This window comes from Phyllobates terribilis, unplaced genomic scaffold (genome assembly GCF_046119375.1).
Source record: "Phyllobates terribilis strain yellow unplaced genomic scaffold, ASM4611937v1 Scaffold_26__1_contigs__length_17865784, whole genome shotgun sequence".
NCBI lineage: Eukaryota > Metazoa > Chordata > Amphibia > Anura > Dendrobatidae > Phyllobates > Phyllobates terribilis.
In genome coordinates, this window is record NW_027362786.1 from 13,022,034 (window position 1) to 13,038,450 (window position 16,417).

Here is a 16,417-nt window from a genome sequence, read left to right on the forward strand (position 1 = left end):
GGGAGGTGGGAGGAGCTCTGCCTCTAACTCCTCCATCCTTCTCCTCCGATCTACATAGGATCTTATCAGGAGCAGCTGATATCTCCTAAGTAGATGGGAGTGTGGGGGAGGTTGGAGGAGCTCTGCCTCTAACTCCTCCCTCCTCCTCCTCCTCCTCCTACGATCTACATAGGATCTTATCAGGAGCAGCTGATATCTCCTAAGTAGATGGGAGTGTGGGGGAGGAGCTCTGCCTCTAACTCCTCCCTCCTCCTCCTCCTCCTCCGATCTACATAGGATCTTATCAGGAGCAGCTGATATCTCCTAAGTAGATGGGAGTGTGGGGGAGGTGAGAGGAGCTCTGCCTCTAACTCCTCCCTCCTCCTCCTCCTCTGATCTACATAGGATCTTATCAGGAGCAGCTGATATCTCCTAAGTAGATGGGAGTGTGGGGGAGGTGGGAGGAGCTCTGCCTCTAACTCCTCCATCCTCCTCCTCCGATCTACATAGGATCTTATCAGGAGCAGCTGATATCTCCTAAGTAGATGGGAGTGTGAGGGAGGTTGGAGGAGCTCTGCCTCTAACTCCTCCCTCCTCCTCCTCCAATCTACATAGGATCTTATCAGGAGTAGCTGATGAGTCCTTGATATTTAGTCGTTTTTAGCCAATTTTCGGGATTTTTGAAAATTTCACTTTTTGTGAAAATATCCACTAAATGAGGGAATAATATGTGTGAGGGTACCCCAGGAGAGTTCCAAATGTGTGTGGGTGGAATATATATCCCACGGGGGTAAAATTGAAAAAAGTTGAAAAAAATTTTTTTTTGGACTTAGTCATTTTTCCGGCGTTTATCAGACTTTCAGATAGGGGAAATGTCAGAGAGCGTTCCTATTTCAGTTCCAAAGGGATTCGCCCAATGAGTCCTTGATATTTAGTCTGTTTTAGCCAATTTTCGGGATTTTTGAAAATTTCACTTTTTGTGAAAATATCCACTAAATGAGGGAATAATATGTGTGAGGGTACCCCAGGAGAGTTCCAAATGTGTGTGGGTAGAATATATATCCCACGGGGAAAAATTGAAAAACGGTGAAAAAAAATTTTTTTTGGACCTAGTCATTTTTCCTGCGTTTATCAGACTTTCAGATAGGGCAAATGTGAGTGAGTGTTCCGATTTCAGTTCCAGAGCGATTCGCCCAATGAGTCCTTGATATTTAGTCGTTTTCAGCCAATTTTCTGGATTTTTTAAAATTTCACTTTTTTGTTAAAATATCCACTAAATGAGGGAATAATATGTGTGAGGGTACCACAGGAGAGTTCCAAATGTGTGTGGGTAGAATATATGTCCCACGGGGGTAAAATTAAAAAAAGTTGAAAATTTTTTTTTTTGGACTTAGTCATTTTTTCGACGTTTATCAGACTTTCAGATAGGAGAAATGTCAGTGAGCATTCCTATTTCAGTTCCAAAGGGATTCGCCCAATGAGTCCTGGATATTTAGTAGTTTTTAGCCAATTTTCTGGATTTTTGAAAATTTCACTTTTTTGTGAAAATATCCACTAAATGAGGGAATAATATGTGTGAGGGTACCCCAGGAGAGTTCCAAATGTGTGTGGGTGGAATATATATCCCACGGGGGTAAAATTGAAAAAAGTTGAAATAAATTTTTTTTTGGACTTAGTCATTTTTCCGACGTTTATCAGACTTTCAGATAGGGGAAATGTCAGTGAGCGTTCCTATTTCAGTTCCAGAGCGATTCACCCAATGAGTCCTTGATATTTAGTCGTTTTTAGCCAATTTTCTGGATTTTTGAAAATTTCACTTTTTGGGAAAATATCCACTAAATGAGGGAATAATATGTGTGAGGTTAACCCAGGAGAGTTCCAAATGTGTGTGGGTAGAATTTATATCGCACGGGGGTAAAATTGAAAAAAGGTGAAAAAATATTTTTTTTGGACTTAGTCATTTTTCCTGCGTTTATCAGACTTTCAGATAGGGGAAATGTCAGTGAGCCTTCCGATTTCAGTTCCAGAGCGATTCGCCCAATGAGTCCTTGATATTTAGTCGTTTTCAGCCAATTTTCTGGATTTTTTAAAATTTCACTTTTTTGTTAAAATATCCACTAAATGAGGGAATAGTATGTGTGAGGGCACCCCAGGAGAGTTCTAAATGTGTGTGGGTAGAATATATATCCCACGGGGGTAAAATTGAAAAAATTTGAAACTTTTTTTTTTTGTTCTTAGTCATTTTTCCGGCGTTTATCAGACTTTCAGATAGGGGAAATGTCAGTGAGCCTTCCGATTTCAGTTCCAGAGCGATTCGCCCAATGAGTCCTTGATATTTAGTCGTTTTCAGCCAATTTTCTGGATTTTTTAAAATTTCACTTTTTTGTTAAAATATCCACTAAATGAGGGAATAATATGTGTGAGGGTACCACAGGAGAGTTCCAAATGTGTGTGGGTAGAATATATGTCCCCCGGGGGTAAAATTAAAAAAAGTTGAAAAATTTTTTTTTTGGACTTAGTCATTTTTCCGGCGTTTATCAGACTTTAAGATTGGGGAAATGTCAGTGAGCGTTCCGATTTCAGTTCCAGAGAGATTCGTCTAATGAGTCCTTGATATTTAGTCGTTTTAGCCAATTTTCTAGATTTTTGAAAATGTCACATTTTTGTGAAAATATCCACTAAATGAGGGAATAATATGTGTGAGGGCACCCCAGGAGAGCTCTAAATGTGTGTGGGTAGAATATATATCCCACGGGGGTAAAATTGAAAAAAGTTGAAACATTTTTTTTTTTGTTCTTAGTCATTTTTCCGGCGTTTATCAGACTTTCAGATAGGGGAAATGTCAGTGAGCGTTCCGATTTCAGTTCCAGAGCGATTCGCCCAATGAGTCCTTGATATTTAGTCGTTTTCAGCCAATTTTCTGGATTTTTGAAAATTTCACTTTTTTGTGAAAATATCCACTAAATGAGGGAATAATATGTGTGAGGGTACCCCAGGAGAGTTCCAAATGTGTGTGGGGAGAATATATATCCCACGGGGGTAAATTTAAAAAAGTTGAAAAAAAAATTTTTTTAGACTTAGTCATTTTTCCTGCGTTTATCAGACTATCAGATAGGGGAAATGTCAGTGAGTGTTCCGATTTCAGTTCCAGAGCGATTCGCCCAATGAGTCCTTGATATTTTGTTGTTTTCAGCCAATTTTCTGGATTTTTGAAAATTTCATTTTTTTGTGAAAATATCCTCTAAATGAGGGAATAATATGTGTGAGGGCACCCCAGGAGAGTTCTAAATGTGTGTGGGTAGAATATATATCCCACGGGGGTAAAATTGAAAAAAGTTGAAACATTTTTTTTTTGTTCTTAGTCATTTTTCCGGCGTTCATCAGACTTTCAGATAGGGGAAATGTCAGTGAGCATTCCGATTTCAGTTCCAGAGCGATTCGCCCAATGAGTCCTTGATATTTAGTCGTTTTCAGCCAATATTTTCTATTTTTGAAAATTTCACTTTTTTGTGAAAATATCCACTAAATGAGGGAATAATATGTGTGAGGGTACCCCAGGAGAGTTCCAAATGTGTGTGGGTAGAATATATGTCCCACGGGGGTAAAATTAAAAAAAGTTGAAAAATTTTTTTTTTGGACTTAGTCATTTTTCCGGCGTTTATCAGACTTTAAGATTGGGGAAATGTCAGTGAGCGTTCCTATTTCAGTTCCAAAGGGATTCGCCAATGAGTCCTTGATATTTAGTCATTTTCAGCCAATTTTCTGGATTTTTGAAAATTTCACTTTTTTGTGAAAATATCCACTACATGAGGAAATAATATGTGTGAGGGTACCCCAGGAGAGTTCCAAATGTGTGTGGGTAGAATTTATATCGCACGGGGGTAAAATTGAAAAAAGGTGAAAAAATATTTTTTTGGACTTAGTCATTTTTCCGACGTTTATCAGACTTTCAGATAGGGGAAATGTCAGTGAGCGTTCCTATTTCAGTTCCAGAGCGATTCACCCAATGAGTCCTTGATATTTAGTCGTTTTTAGCCAATTTTCTGGATTTTTTGACATTTCACTTTTTTGTTAAAATATCCACTAAATGAGGGAATAATATGTGTGAGGGTACCCCAGGAGAGTTCTAAATGTGTGTGGGTAGAATATATATCCCACGGGGGTAAAACTGAAAAAAGTTGAAAAATTATTTTTTTTGGACTTAGTCATTTTTCCGGCGTTTATCAGACTTTCAGATAGGGGAAATGTCAGTGAGCGTTCCGATTTCAGTTCCAGAGCGATTCGCCCAATGAGTCCTTGATATTTAGTCGTTTTTAGCCAATTTTCTGGATTTTTGAAAATTTCACTTTTTTGTGAAAATTTCAACTAAATGAGGGAATAATATGTGTGAGGGTACCCCAGGAGAGTTCCAAATGTGTGTGGGTAGAATTTATATCCCACGGGGGTAAAATTGAAAAAAGGTGAAAAAATATATTTTTGGGACTTAGTCATTTTTCCGGCGTTTATCACACTTTCAGATAGGGGAAATGTCAGTGAGTGTTCCGATTTCAGTTCCAGAGCCATTCGCCCAATGAGTCCTTGATATTTAGTCGTTTTTAGCCAATTTTCTGGATTTTTGAAAATTTCTATTTTTTGGGAAAATAACCACTAAATGAGGGAATAATATGTGTGAGGGCACCCCAGGAGAGTTCTAAATGTGTGTGGGTAGAATATATATCCCACGGGGGTAAAATTGAAAAAAGTTGAAACATTTTATTTTTGGACTTAGTCATTTTTCCGGCGTTTATCAGACTTTCAGATAGGGGAAATGTCAGTGAGCGTTCCGATTTCAGTTCCAGAGCGATTCGCCCAATGAGTCCTTGATATTTAGTCGTTTTTAGCCAATTTTCTGGATTTTTGAAAATTTCACTTTGTTGTGAAAATATCCACTAAATGAGGGAATAATATGAGTGAGGGTACACAAGGAGAGTTCCAAATGTGTGTGGGTAGAATATATATCCCACGGCGGTAAAATTGAAAAAAGTTGAAAAGAAAATTTTTTTTTGGACTTAGTCATTTTTCCTGCGTTTATCAGACTTTCAGATAGGGGAAATGTCAATGAGCGTTCCGATTTCAGCTCCAGAGTGTTTTGCCCAATGAGTCCTTGATATTTAGTCGTTTTCAGCCAATTTTCTGGATTTTTGGAATTTTCACTTTGTTGTGAAAATATCCACTAAATGAGGGAATAATATGAGTGAGGGTACACAAGGAGAGTTCCAAATGTGTGTGGGTAGAATATATATCCCACGGCGGTAAAATTGAAAAAAGTTGAAAAGAAAATTTTTTTTTGGACTTAGTCATTTTTCCGGCGTTTATCAGACTTTCAGATAGGGGAAATGTCAGTGAGCATTCCGATTTCAGTTCCAGAGCGATTCGCCCAATGAGTCCTTGATATTTAGTCGTTTTCAGCCAATATTTTCTATTTTTGAAAATTTCACTTTTTTGTGAAAATATCCACTAAATGAGGGAATAATATGTGTGAGGGTACCCCAGGAGAGTTCCAAATGTGTGTGGGTAGAATATATGTCCCACGGGGGTAAAATTAAAAAAAGTTGAAAAATTTTTTTTTTGGACTTAGTCATTTTTCCGGCGTTTATCAGACTTTAAGATTGGGGAAATGTCAGTGAGCGTTCCTATTTCAGTTCCAAAGGGATTCGCCAATGAGTCCTTGATATTTAGTCGTTTTCAGCCAATTTTCTGGATTTTTGAAAATTTCACTTTTTTGTGAAAATATCCACTACATGAGGAAATAATATGTGTGAGGGTACCCCAGGAGAGTTCCAAATGTGTGTGGGTAGAATTTATATCGCACGGGGGTAAAATTGAAAAAAGGTGAAAAAATATTTTTTTGGACTTAGTCATTTTTCCGACGTTTATCAGACTTTCAGATAGGGGAAATGTCAGTGAGCGTTCCTATTTCAGTTCCAGAGCGATTCACCCAATGAGTCCTTGATATTTAGTCGTTTTTAGCCAATTTTCTGGATTTTTTGACATTTCACTTTTTTGTTAAAATATCCACTAAATGAGGGAATAATATGTGTGAGGGTACCCCAGGAGAGTTCTAAATGTGTGTGGGTAGAATATATATCCCACGGCGGTAAAATTGAAAAAAGTTGAAAAGAAAATTTTTTTTTGGACTTAGTCATTTTTCCGGCGTTTATCAGACTATCAGATAGGGGAAATGTCAGTGAGTGTTCCGATTTCAGTTCCAGAGTGATTCGCCCAATGAGTCCTTGATATTTACTCGTTTTCAGCCAATTTTCTGGATTTTTGAAAATTTCACTTTTTTGTGAAAATATCCACTAAATGAGGGAATAATATGTGTGAGGGTACCCCAGGAGAGTTCCAAATGTGTGTGGGTAGAATATATATCCCACGGGGGTAAAATTGAAAAAAGTTGAAACATTTTTTTTGTTCTTAGTCATTTTTCCGGCGTTTATCAGAATTTCAGATAGGGGAAATGTCAGTGAGCGTTCCGATTTCAGTTCCAGAGCGATTCGCCCAATGAGTCCTTGAAATTTAGTCGTTTTCAGCCAATTTTCTGGATTTTTGGAATTTTCACTTTTTTGTTAAAATATCCACTAAATAAGGGAATAATATGTGTGAGGGTACCACAGGAGAGTTCCAAATGTGTGTGGGTAGAATATATGTCCCACGGGGTAAAATTAAGAAAAGTTGAAAAATTTTTTTTTTGGACTTAGTCATTTTTCCGACGTTTATCAGACTTTCAGATAGGAGAAATGTCAGTGAGCATTCCTATTTCAGTTCCAAAGGGATTCGCCCAATGAGTCCTTGATATTTAGTCATTTTCAGCCAATTTTCTGGATTTTTGAAAATTTCACTTTTTTGTGAAAATATCCACTAAATGAGGGAATAATATGTGTGAGGGTACGCCAGGAGAGTTCCAAATGTGTGTGGGTAGAATTTATATCCCACGGGGGTAAAATTGAAAAAAGTTGAAAAAAATTTTTTTTTGGACTTAGTCATTTTTCTGACATTTATCAGACTTTCAGATAGGAGAAATGTCAGTGAGCTTTCCTATTTCAGTTCCAAAGCGATTCGCCCAATGAGTCCTTGATATTTAGTCGTTTTCAGCCAATTTTCTGGATTTTTGAAAATTTCACTTTTTTGTGAAAATATCCACTAAATGAGGGAATAATATGTGTGAGGGTACCCCAGGAGAGTTCCAAATGTGTGTGTTTAGAATTTATATCCCACGGGGGTAAAATTGAAAAAAGGTGAAAAAATATTTTTTTTGGACTTAGTCATTTTTCCAACATTTAGCAGACTTACAGATAGGGGAAATGTCAGTGAGCATTCCGATTTCAGTTCCAGAGTGATTCGCCCAATGAGTCCTTGATATTTACTCGTTTTCAGCCAATTTTCTGGATTTTTGAAAATTTCACTTTTTTGTGAAAATATCCACTAAATGAGGGAATAATATGTGTGAGGGTACCCCAGGAGAGTTCCAAATGTGTGTGGGTAGAATATATATCCCACGGGGGTAAAATTGAAAAAAGTTGAAACATTTTTTTTGTTCTTAGTCATTTTTCCGGCGTTTATCAGAATTTCAGATAGGGGAAATGTCAGTGAGCGTTCCGATTTCAGTTCCAGAGCGATTCGCCCAATGAGTCCTTGATATTTAGTCGTTTTCAGCCAATTTTCTGGATTTTTGGAATTTTCACTTTTTTGTTAAAATATCCACTAAATAAGGGAATAATATGTGTGAGGGTACCACAGGAGAGTTCCAAATGTGTGTGGGTAGAATATATGTCCCACGGGGTAAAATTAAGAAAAGTTGAAAAATTTTTTTTTTGGACTTAGTCATTTTTCCGACGTTTATCAGACTTTCAGATAGGAGAAATGTCAGTGAGCATTCCTATTTCAGTTCCAAAGGGATTCGCCCAATGAGTCCTTGATATTTAGTCATTTTCAGCCAATTTTCTGGATTTTTGAAAATTTCACTTTTTTGTGAAAATATCCACTAAATGAGGGAATAATATGTGTGAGGGTACGCCAGGAGAGTTCCAAATGTGTGTGGGTAGAATTTATATCCCACGGGGGTAAAATTGAAAAAAGTTGAAAAAAATTTTTTTTTGGACTTAGTCATTTTTCTGACATTTATCAGACTTTCAGATAGGAGAAATGTCAGTGAGCTTTCCTATTTCAGTTCCAAAGCGATTCGCCCAATGAGTCCTTGATATTTAGTCGTTTTCAGCCAATTTTCTGGATTTTTGAAAATTTCACTTTTTTGTGAAAATATCCACTAAATGAGGGAATAATATGTGTGAGGGTACCCCAGGAGAGTTCCAAATGTGTGTGGGTAGAATTTATATCCCACGGGGGTAAAATTGAAAAAAGGTGAAAAAATATTTTTTTTGGACTTAGTCATTTTTCCAACATTTAGCAGACTTACAGATAGGGGAAATGTCAGTGAGCATTCCGATTTCAGTTCCAGATCGATTCGCCCAATGAGTCCTTGATATTTAGTCGTTTTCAGCCACTTTTCTGGATTTTTGAAAATTTTATTTTTTTGTGAAAATATCCACTAAATGAGGGAATAATATGTGTGAGGGTACCCCAGGAGAGTTCTAAATGTGTGTGGGTAGAATATATAACCCACGGGGGTAAAATTGAAAAAAGTTGAAAAATTATTTTTTTTGGACTTAGTCATTTTTCCGGCGTTTATCAGACTTTCAGATAGGGGAAATGTCAGTGAGCGTTTCGATTTCAGTTCCAGAGCGATTCGCCCAATGAGTCCTTGATATTTAGTTGTTTTCAGCCAATTTTCTGGATTTTTGAAAATTTCATTTTTTTGTGAAAATATCCTCTAAATGAGGGAATGATATGTGTGAGGGCACCCCAGGAGAGTTCTAAATGTGTGTGGGTAGAATATATATCCCACGGGGGTAAAATTGAAAAAAGTTGAAACATTTTTTTTTTGTTCTTAGTCATTTTTCCGGCGTTTATCAGACTTTCAGATAGGGGAAATGTCAGTGAGCATTCCGATTTCAGTTCCAGAGCGATTCGCCCAATGAGTCCTTGATATTTAGTCGTTTTCAGCCAATATTTTGTATTTTTGAAAATTTCACTTTTTTTGTGAAAATATCCACTAAATGAGGGAATAATATGTGTGAGGGTACCACAGGAGAGTTCCAAATGTTTGTGGGTAGAAAATATGTCCCACGGGGGTAAAATTAAAAAAAGTTGAAAAATTTTTTTTTTGGACTTAGTCATTTTTCCGGCGTTTATCAGACTTTAACATTGGGGAAATGTCAGTGAGCGTTCCTATTTCAGTTCCAGAGCGATTCACCCATTGAGTCCTTGATATTTAGTCGTTTTTAGCCAATTTTCTGGATTTTCTGAAATTTCACTTTTTTGTTAAAATATCCACTAAATGAGGGAATAATATGTGTGAGGGTACCCCAGGAGAGTTCTAAATGTGTGTGGGTAGAATATATATCCCACGGGGGTAAAATTGAAAAAAGTTGAAAAATTATTTTTTTTGGACTTAGTCATTTTTCCGGCGTTTATCAGACTTTCAGATAGGGGAAATGTCAGTGAGCGTTCCGATTTCAGTTCCAGAGCGATTCGCCCAATGAGTCCTTGATATTTAGTCGTTTTTAGCCAATTTTCTGGATTTTTGAAAATTTCACTTTTTTGTGAAAATATCAACTAAATGAGGGAATAATATGTGTGAGGGTACCCCAGGAGAGTTCCAAATGTGTGTGGGTAGAATTTATATCCCACGGGGGTAAAATTGAAAAAAGGTGAAAAAATATATTTTTGGGACTTAGTCATTTTTCCGGCGTTTATCACGCTTTCAGATAGGGGAAATGTCAGTGAGTGTTCCGATTTCAGTTCCAGAGCCATTCGCCCAATGAGTACTTGATATTTAGTCGTTTTTAGCCAATTTTCTGGATTTTTGAAAATTTCTATTTTTTGGGAAAATAACCACTAAATGAGGGAATAATATGTGTGAGGGCACCCCAGGAGAGTTCTAAATGTGTGTGGGTAGAATATATATCCCACGGGGGTAAAATTGAAAAAAGTTGAAACATTTTATTTTTGGACTTAGTCATTTTTCCGGCGTTTATCAGACTTTCAGATAGGGGAAATGTCAGTGAGCGTTCCGATTTCAGTTCCAGAGCGATTCGCCCAATGAGTCCTTGATATTTAGTCGTTTTTAGCCAATTTTCTGGATTTTTGAAAATTTCACTTTGTTGTGAAAATATCCACTAAATGAGGGAATAATATGAGTGAGGGTACACAAGGAGAGTTCCAAATGTGTGTGGGTAGAATATATATCCCACGGCGGTAAAATTGAAAAAAGTTGAAAAGAAAATTTTTTTTTGGACTTAGTCATTTTTCCTGCGTTTATCAGACTTTCAGATAGGGGAAATGTCAATGAGCGTTCCGATTTCAGCTCCAGAGTGTTTTGCCCAATGAGTCCTTGATATTTAGTCGTTTTCAGCCAATTTTCTGGATTTTTGGAATTTTCACTTTTTTGTTAAAATATCCACTAAATGAGGGAATAATATGTGTGAGGGCACCCCAGGAGAGTTCCAAATGTGTGTGGGTAGAATATATATCCCACGGGGGTAAATTTAAAAAAGTTGAAAAAAAAAATTTTTTTGGACTTTGTCATTTTTCCGGCGTTTATCAGACTATCAGATAGGGGAAATGTCAGTGAGTGTTCCGATTTCAGTTCCAGAGTGATTCGCCCAATGAGTCCTTGATATTTACTCGTTTTCAGCCAATTTTCTGGATTTTTGAAAATTTCACTTTTTTGTGAAAATATCCACTAAATGAGGGAATAATATGTGTGAGGGTACCCCAGGAGAGTTCCAAATGTGTGTGGGTAGAATATATATCCCACGGGGGTAAAATTGAAAAAAGTTGAAACATTTTTTTTGTTCTTAGTCATTTTTCCGGCGTTTATCAGAATTTCAGATAGGGGAAATGTCAGTGATCGTTCCGATTTCAGTTCCAGAGCGATTCGCCCAATGAGTCCTTGATATTTAGTCGTTTTCAGCCAATTTTCTGGATTTTTGGAATTTTCACTTTTTTGTGAAAATATCCACTAAATGAGGGAATAATATGTGTGAGGGTACCCCAGGAGAGTTCCAAATGTGTGTGGGTAGAATATATGTCCCACGGGGGTAAAATTAAGAAAAGTTGAAAAATTTTTTTTTTGGACTTAGTCATTTTTCCGACGTTTATCAGACTTTCAGATAGGAGAAATGTCATTGAGCATTCCTATTTCAGTTCCAAAGGGATTCGCCCAATGAGTCCTTGATATTTAGTCATTTTCAGCCAATTTTCTGAATTTTTGAAAATTTCACTTTTTTGTGAAAATATCCACTAAATGAGGGAATAATATGTGTGGGGGTACCCCAGGAGAGTTCCAAATGTGTGTGGGTAGAATTTATATCCCACGGGGGTAAAATTGAAAAAAGTTGAAAAAAATTTTTTTTTGCACTTAGTCATTTTTCCGACATTTATCAGACTTTCAGATAGGAGAAATGTCAGTGAGCTTTCCTATTTCAGTTCCAAAGCGATTCGCCCAATGAGTCCTTGATATTTAGTCGTTTTCAGCCAATTTTCTGGATTTTTGAAAATTTCACTTTTTTGTGAAAATATCCACTAAATGAGGGAATAATATGTGTGAGGGTACCCCAGGAGAGTTCCAAATGTGTGTGGGTAGAATTTATATCCCACGGGGGTAAAATTGAAAAAAGGTGAAAAAATATTTTTTTTGGACTTAGTCATTTTTTCCAACATTTAGCAGACTTTCAGATAGGGGAAATGTCAGTGAGCGTTCCGATTTCAGTTCCAGAGCGATTCGCCCAATGAGTCCTTGATATTTAGTCGTTTTCAGCCAATTTAGTGGATTTTTGGAATTTTCACTTTTTTGTTAAAATATCCACTAAATAAGGGAATAATATGTGTGAGGGTACCACAGGAGAGTTCCAAATGTGTGTGGGTAGAATATATGTCCCACGGGGGTAAAATTAAGAAAAGTTGAAAAATTTTTTTTTTGGACTTAGTCATTTTTCCGACGTTTATCAGACTTTCAGATAGGAGAAATGTCAGTGAGCATTCCTATTTCAGTTCCAAAGGGATTCGCCCAATGAGTCCTTGATATTTAGTCATTTTCAGCCAATTTTCTGGATTTTTGAAAATTTCACTTTTTTGTGAAAATATCCACTAAATGAGGGAATAATATGTGTGGGGGTACCCCAGGAGAGTTCCAAATGTGTGTGGGTAGAATTTATATCCCACGGGGGTAAAATTGAAAAAAGTTGAAAAAAATTTTTTTTTGCACTTAGTCATTTTTCCGACATTTATCAGACTTTCAGATAGGAGAAATGTCAGTGAGCTTTCCTATTTCAGTTCCAAAGCGATTCGCCCAATGAGTCCTTGATATTTAGTCGTTTTCAGCCAATTTTCTGGATTTTTGAAAATTTCACTTTTTTGTGAAAATATCCACTAAATGAGGGAATAATATGTGTGAGGGTACCCCAGGAGAGTTCCAAATGTGTGTGGGTAGAATTTATATCCCACGGGGGTAAAATTGAAAAAAGGTGAAAAAATATTTTTTTTGGACTTAGTCATTTTTCCAACATTTAGCAGACTTTCAGATAGGGGAAATGTCAGTGAGCGTTCCGATTTCAGTTCCAGAGCGATTCGCCCAATGACTCCTTGATATTTAGTCGTTTTCAGCCAATTTTCTGGATTTTTGGAATTTTCACTTTTTTGTTAAAATATCCACTAAATGAGGGAATAATATGTGTGAGGGTACCCCAGGAGAGTTCCAAATGTGTGTCAGTAGAATTTATATCCCACGGGGGTAAAATTGAAAAAAGGTGAAAAAATATTTTTTTTGGACTTAGTCACTTTTCCGGCGTTTATCAGACTTTCAGATAGGTCAAATGTCAGTGAGCATTCCGATTTCAGTTCCAGAGCGATTCACCCAATGAGACCTTGAAATTAAGTCGTTTTCAGCCAATATTTTGTATTTTTGCAAATTTCACTTTTTTTGTGAAAATATCCACTAAATGAGGGAATAATATGTGTGAGGGTACCCCAGGAGAGTTCCAAATGTGTGTGGGTGGAATATGTATCCCATGGGCTTAAATTTGAAAAAAGTTGAAAATTTTTATTTTTCGACTTAGTCATTTTTCCAACGTTTATCAAACTTTCAGATAGGGGAAATGTCAGTGAGCATTCCTATTTCAGTTCCAAAGGGATTCGCCCAATGAGTCCTTGATATTTAGTCGTTTTCAGCCAATTTTCTGGATTTTTGAAGATTTCACTTTTTTGTGAAAATATCCACTAAATGAGGGAATAATATGTGTGAGGGTACCCCAGGAGAGTACCAAATGTGTGTGGGTAGAATTGAAAAAAGTTGAAAAATTTTTTTTTTTAGACTTAGTCATTTTTCTGGCGTTTATCAGACTTTCAGATAGGGGAAATGTCAGTGAGCGTTCCAATTTCAGTTCCAGAGCGATTCGCCCAATGAGTCCTTGATATTTAGTCGTTTTCAGCCATTTTTCCGGATTTTTGAAAATTTTATTTTTTTGTGAAAATATCCACTAAATTAGGGAATAATATGTGTGAGGGTACCCCAGGAGAGTTCCAAATGTGTGTGGGTAGAATATATATCCCACGGGGGTAAAATTAAAAAAAGTTGAAACATTTTTTTTTTTGGACTTATTTATTTTTCCGGCGTTTATCAGACTTTCAGATAGGGGAAATGTCAGTGAGCGTTCCAATTTCAGTTCCCGAGCGATTCGCCCAATGAGTCCTTGATATTTAGTCGTTTTTAGCCAATTTTCTGGATTTTTGAAAATTTCACTTTTTTGTGAAAATATCCAATAAATGAGGGAATAATATGTGTGAGGGTACCCCAGGAGAGTTCTAAATGTGTGTTGGTAGAATATATATCCAACGGGGGTAAAATTGAAAAAAGTTGAAAATTTTTTTTTTTCGACTTAGTCATTTTTCCGACGTTTATCAGACTTTCAGATAGGGGAAATGTCACTGAGCGTTCCTATTTCAGTTCCAAAGGGATTCACCCTATGAGTCCTTGAAATTTAGTCGTTTTTAGCCAATTTTCTGGATTTTTGAAAATTTCACTTTTTTGTGAAAATATCCACTAAATGAGGGAATAATATGTGTGAGGGTACCACAGGAGAGTTCCAAATGTGTGTGGGTAGAATATATATCCCCCGGGGGTAAAATTAAAAAAAGTTGAAAAAATTTTTTTTTTGGACTTAGTCATTTTTCCGGCGTTTATCAGACTTTCAGATAGGGGAAATGTCAGTGAGCGTTCCGATTTCAGTTCCAGAGCGATTCGCCCAATGAGTCCTTGATATTTAGTCGTTTTCAGCCAATTTTCTGGATTTTTGGAATTTTCACTTTTTTGTTAAAATATCCACTAAATGAGGGAATAATATGTGTGAGGGTACCCCAGGAGAGTTCCAAATGTTTGTGGGTAGAATATATATCCCCCGGGGGTAAAATTAAAAAAAGTTGAAAAAATTTTTTTTTTGGACTTAGTCATTTTTCCGGCGTTTATCAGACTTTCAGATAGGGGAAATGTCAGTGAGCGTTCCGATTTCAGTTCCAGAGCGATTCGCCCAATGAGTCCTTGATATTTAGTCGTTTTCAGCCAATTTTCTGGATTTTTGGAATTTTCACTTTTTTGTTAAAATATCCACTAAATGAGGGAATAATATGTGTGAGGGTACCCCAGGAGAGTTCCAAATGTGTGTGGGTAGAATTGAAAAAAGTTGAAAAAAATTTTTTTTTGGACTTAGTCATTTTTCCGGCGTTTATCAGACTTTCAGATAGTGGAAATGTCAGTGAGCGTTCCGATTTCAGTTCCAGAGCGATTCGCCCAATGAGTCCTTGATATTTAGTCGTTTTCAGCCAATTTTCTGGATTTTTGGAATTTTCACTTTTTTGTGAAAATATCCACTAAATGAGGGAATAATATGTGTGAGGGTACCCCAGGAGAGTTCCAATTGTGTGTGGGTAGAATTGAAAAAAGTTGAAAAAATTTTTTTTTTGGACTTAGTCATTTTTCCGGCGTTTATCAGACTTTCAGATAGGGGAAATGTCAGTGAGCGTTCCGATTTCAGTTCCATAGCGATTCGCCCAATGAGTAGTGTTGAGCATTCCGATACTGAAATATCGGGTATCGGCTGATATTCGCGGTATCGGAATTCCGATGCTTAATTCCGATACTTTTGCAATATCGTATACCGGAATCGGATGTTCCCATAATGCAATGAGCCATTTTCATTTTATTCAGCCACTGAGGATCCTAAGAAGTGTGGGCACATCCTGTTAGGCATGTAGGCATCTTAACTAATGGCATGGCTGTGATTGGCTGCTGAAATGATGTCATGATGCACTATAAAAGCCGCCGCCGCCATTTTGAGCTCACTCTGCTGTGAATTCAGTTAGGGATAGGACGCTGTTGTTCTAAGGGACAGTTTTAGCTACCTATTTGGTAGATTCTGCTTTACCCAAGCTACTTTATAAATCGCTGTGCCTTGCAGTGCTAGTGCACAGTTCTCTGTGCTGTTCATCGCTTTCTGCAAGGTCTCTGTGTGTGAGTGCAGCTCACCCTGTGGTGTGTGCTTCAACCACGTCTGGTTGTAGTGCACTCAGTGTGTGTCACAGCCTCATACATTGTCCTTTTTTGCCAATTCATAATTTTTCTTGATATCTGCTATTAGTGTGGTGGTTCCAGCCGTATTCAGCTAAATTGGTTCCAAACACACTATATAGGAGTAGATAGAGAAATTTTTTTGGTCTTGCAGCGCTAGTGCACAGTGCTCTGCATCTGTACTGTTCACCGCTGTCTGCAAGGTCTGGTGTGTGAGTGCAGTTCACCCTGTAATGTGTGCTTCAACCACGTCTGGTTGTAGTGCACTCAGTGTGTGTCACTGCCTCATACATTGTCCTTTTTTGCCAATTCATAATTTTTCCTGATTTCTCCTATTAGTGTGGTGGTTCCATCCGTATTCAGCTAAATTGGTTCCAAACACACTATATAGGAGTAGTTAGAGGAGCCTTTCTGCAGCATTGGGCCCTGCAGCCCCAGCCAGATTAGTATTAGCCTATTTTTTGCAGCCTCATCTATTGCATTGTAGGTTACCTTCCTACATTGTAATAGCTACAAAAAGTTTGTGATACTATCGTTATTACATCTTTAGACACATCCAGTGTCTTTTTGTGACAAAAAAAAACCTAAATAAAGTTCACCAAACACTCCACTTTACAGTTGTGTAGGCCACATTAGCTCATATTAAAGTCTAGTCCACACTTTATAAAATTAGTGTTTCTTATACCTGTTAGCAGCTGTTCAGGAATAAGCACACTA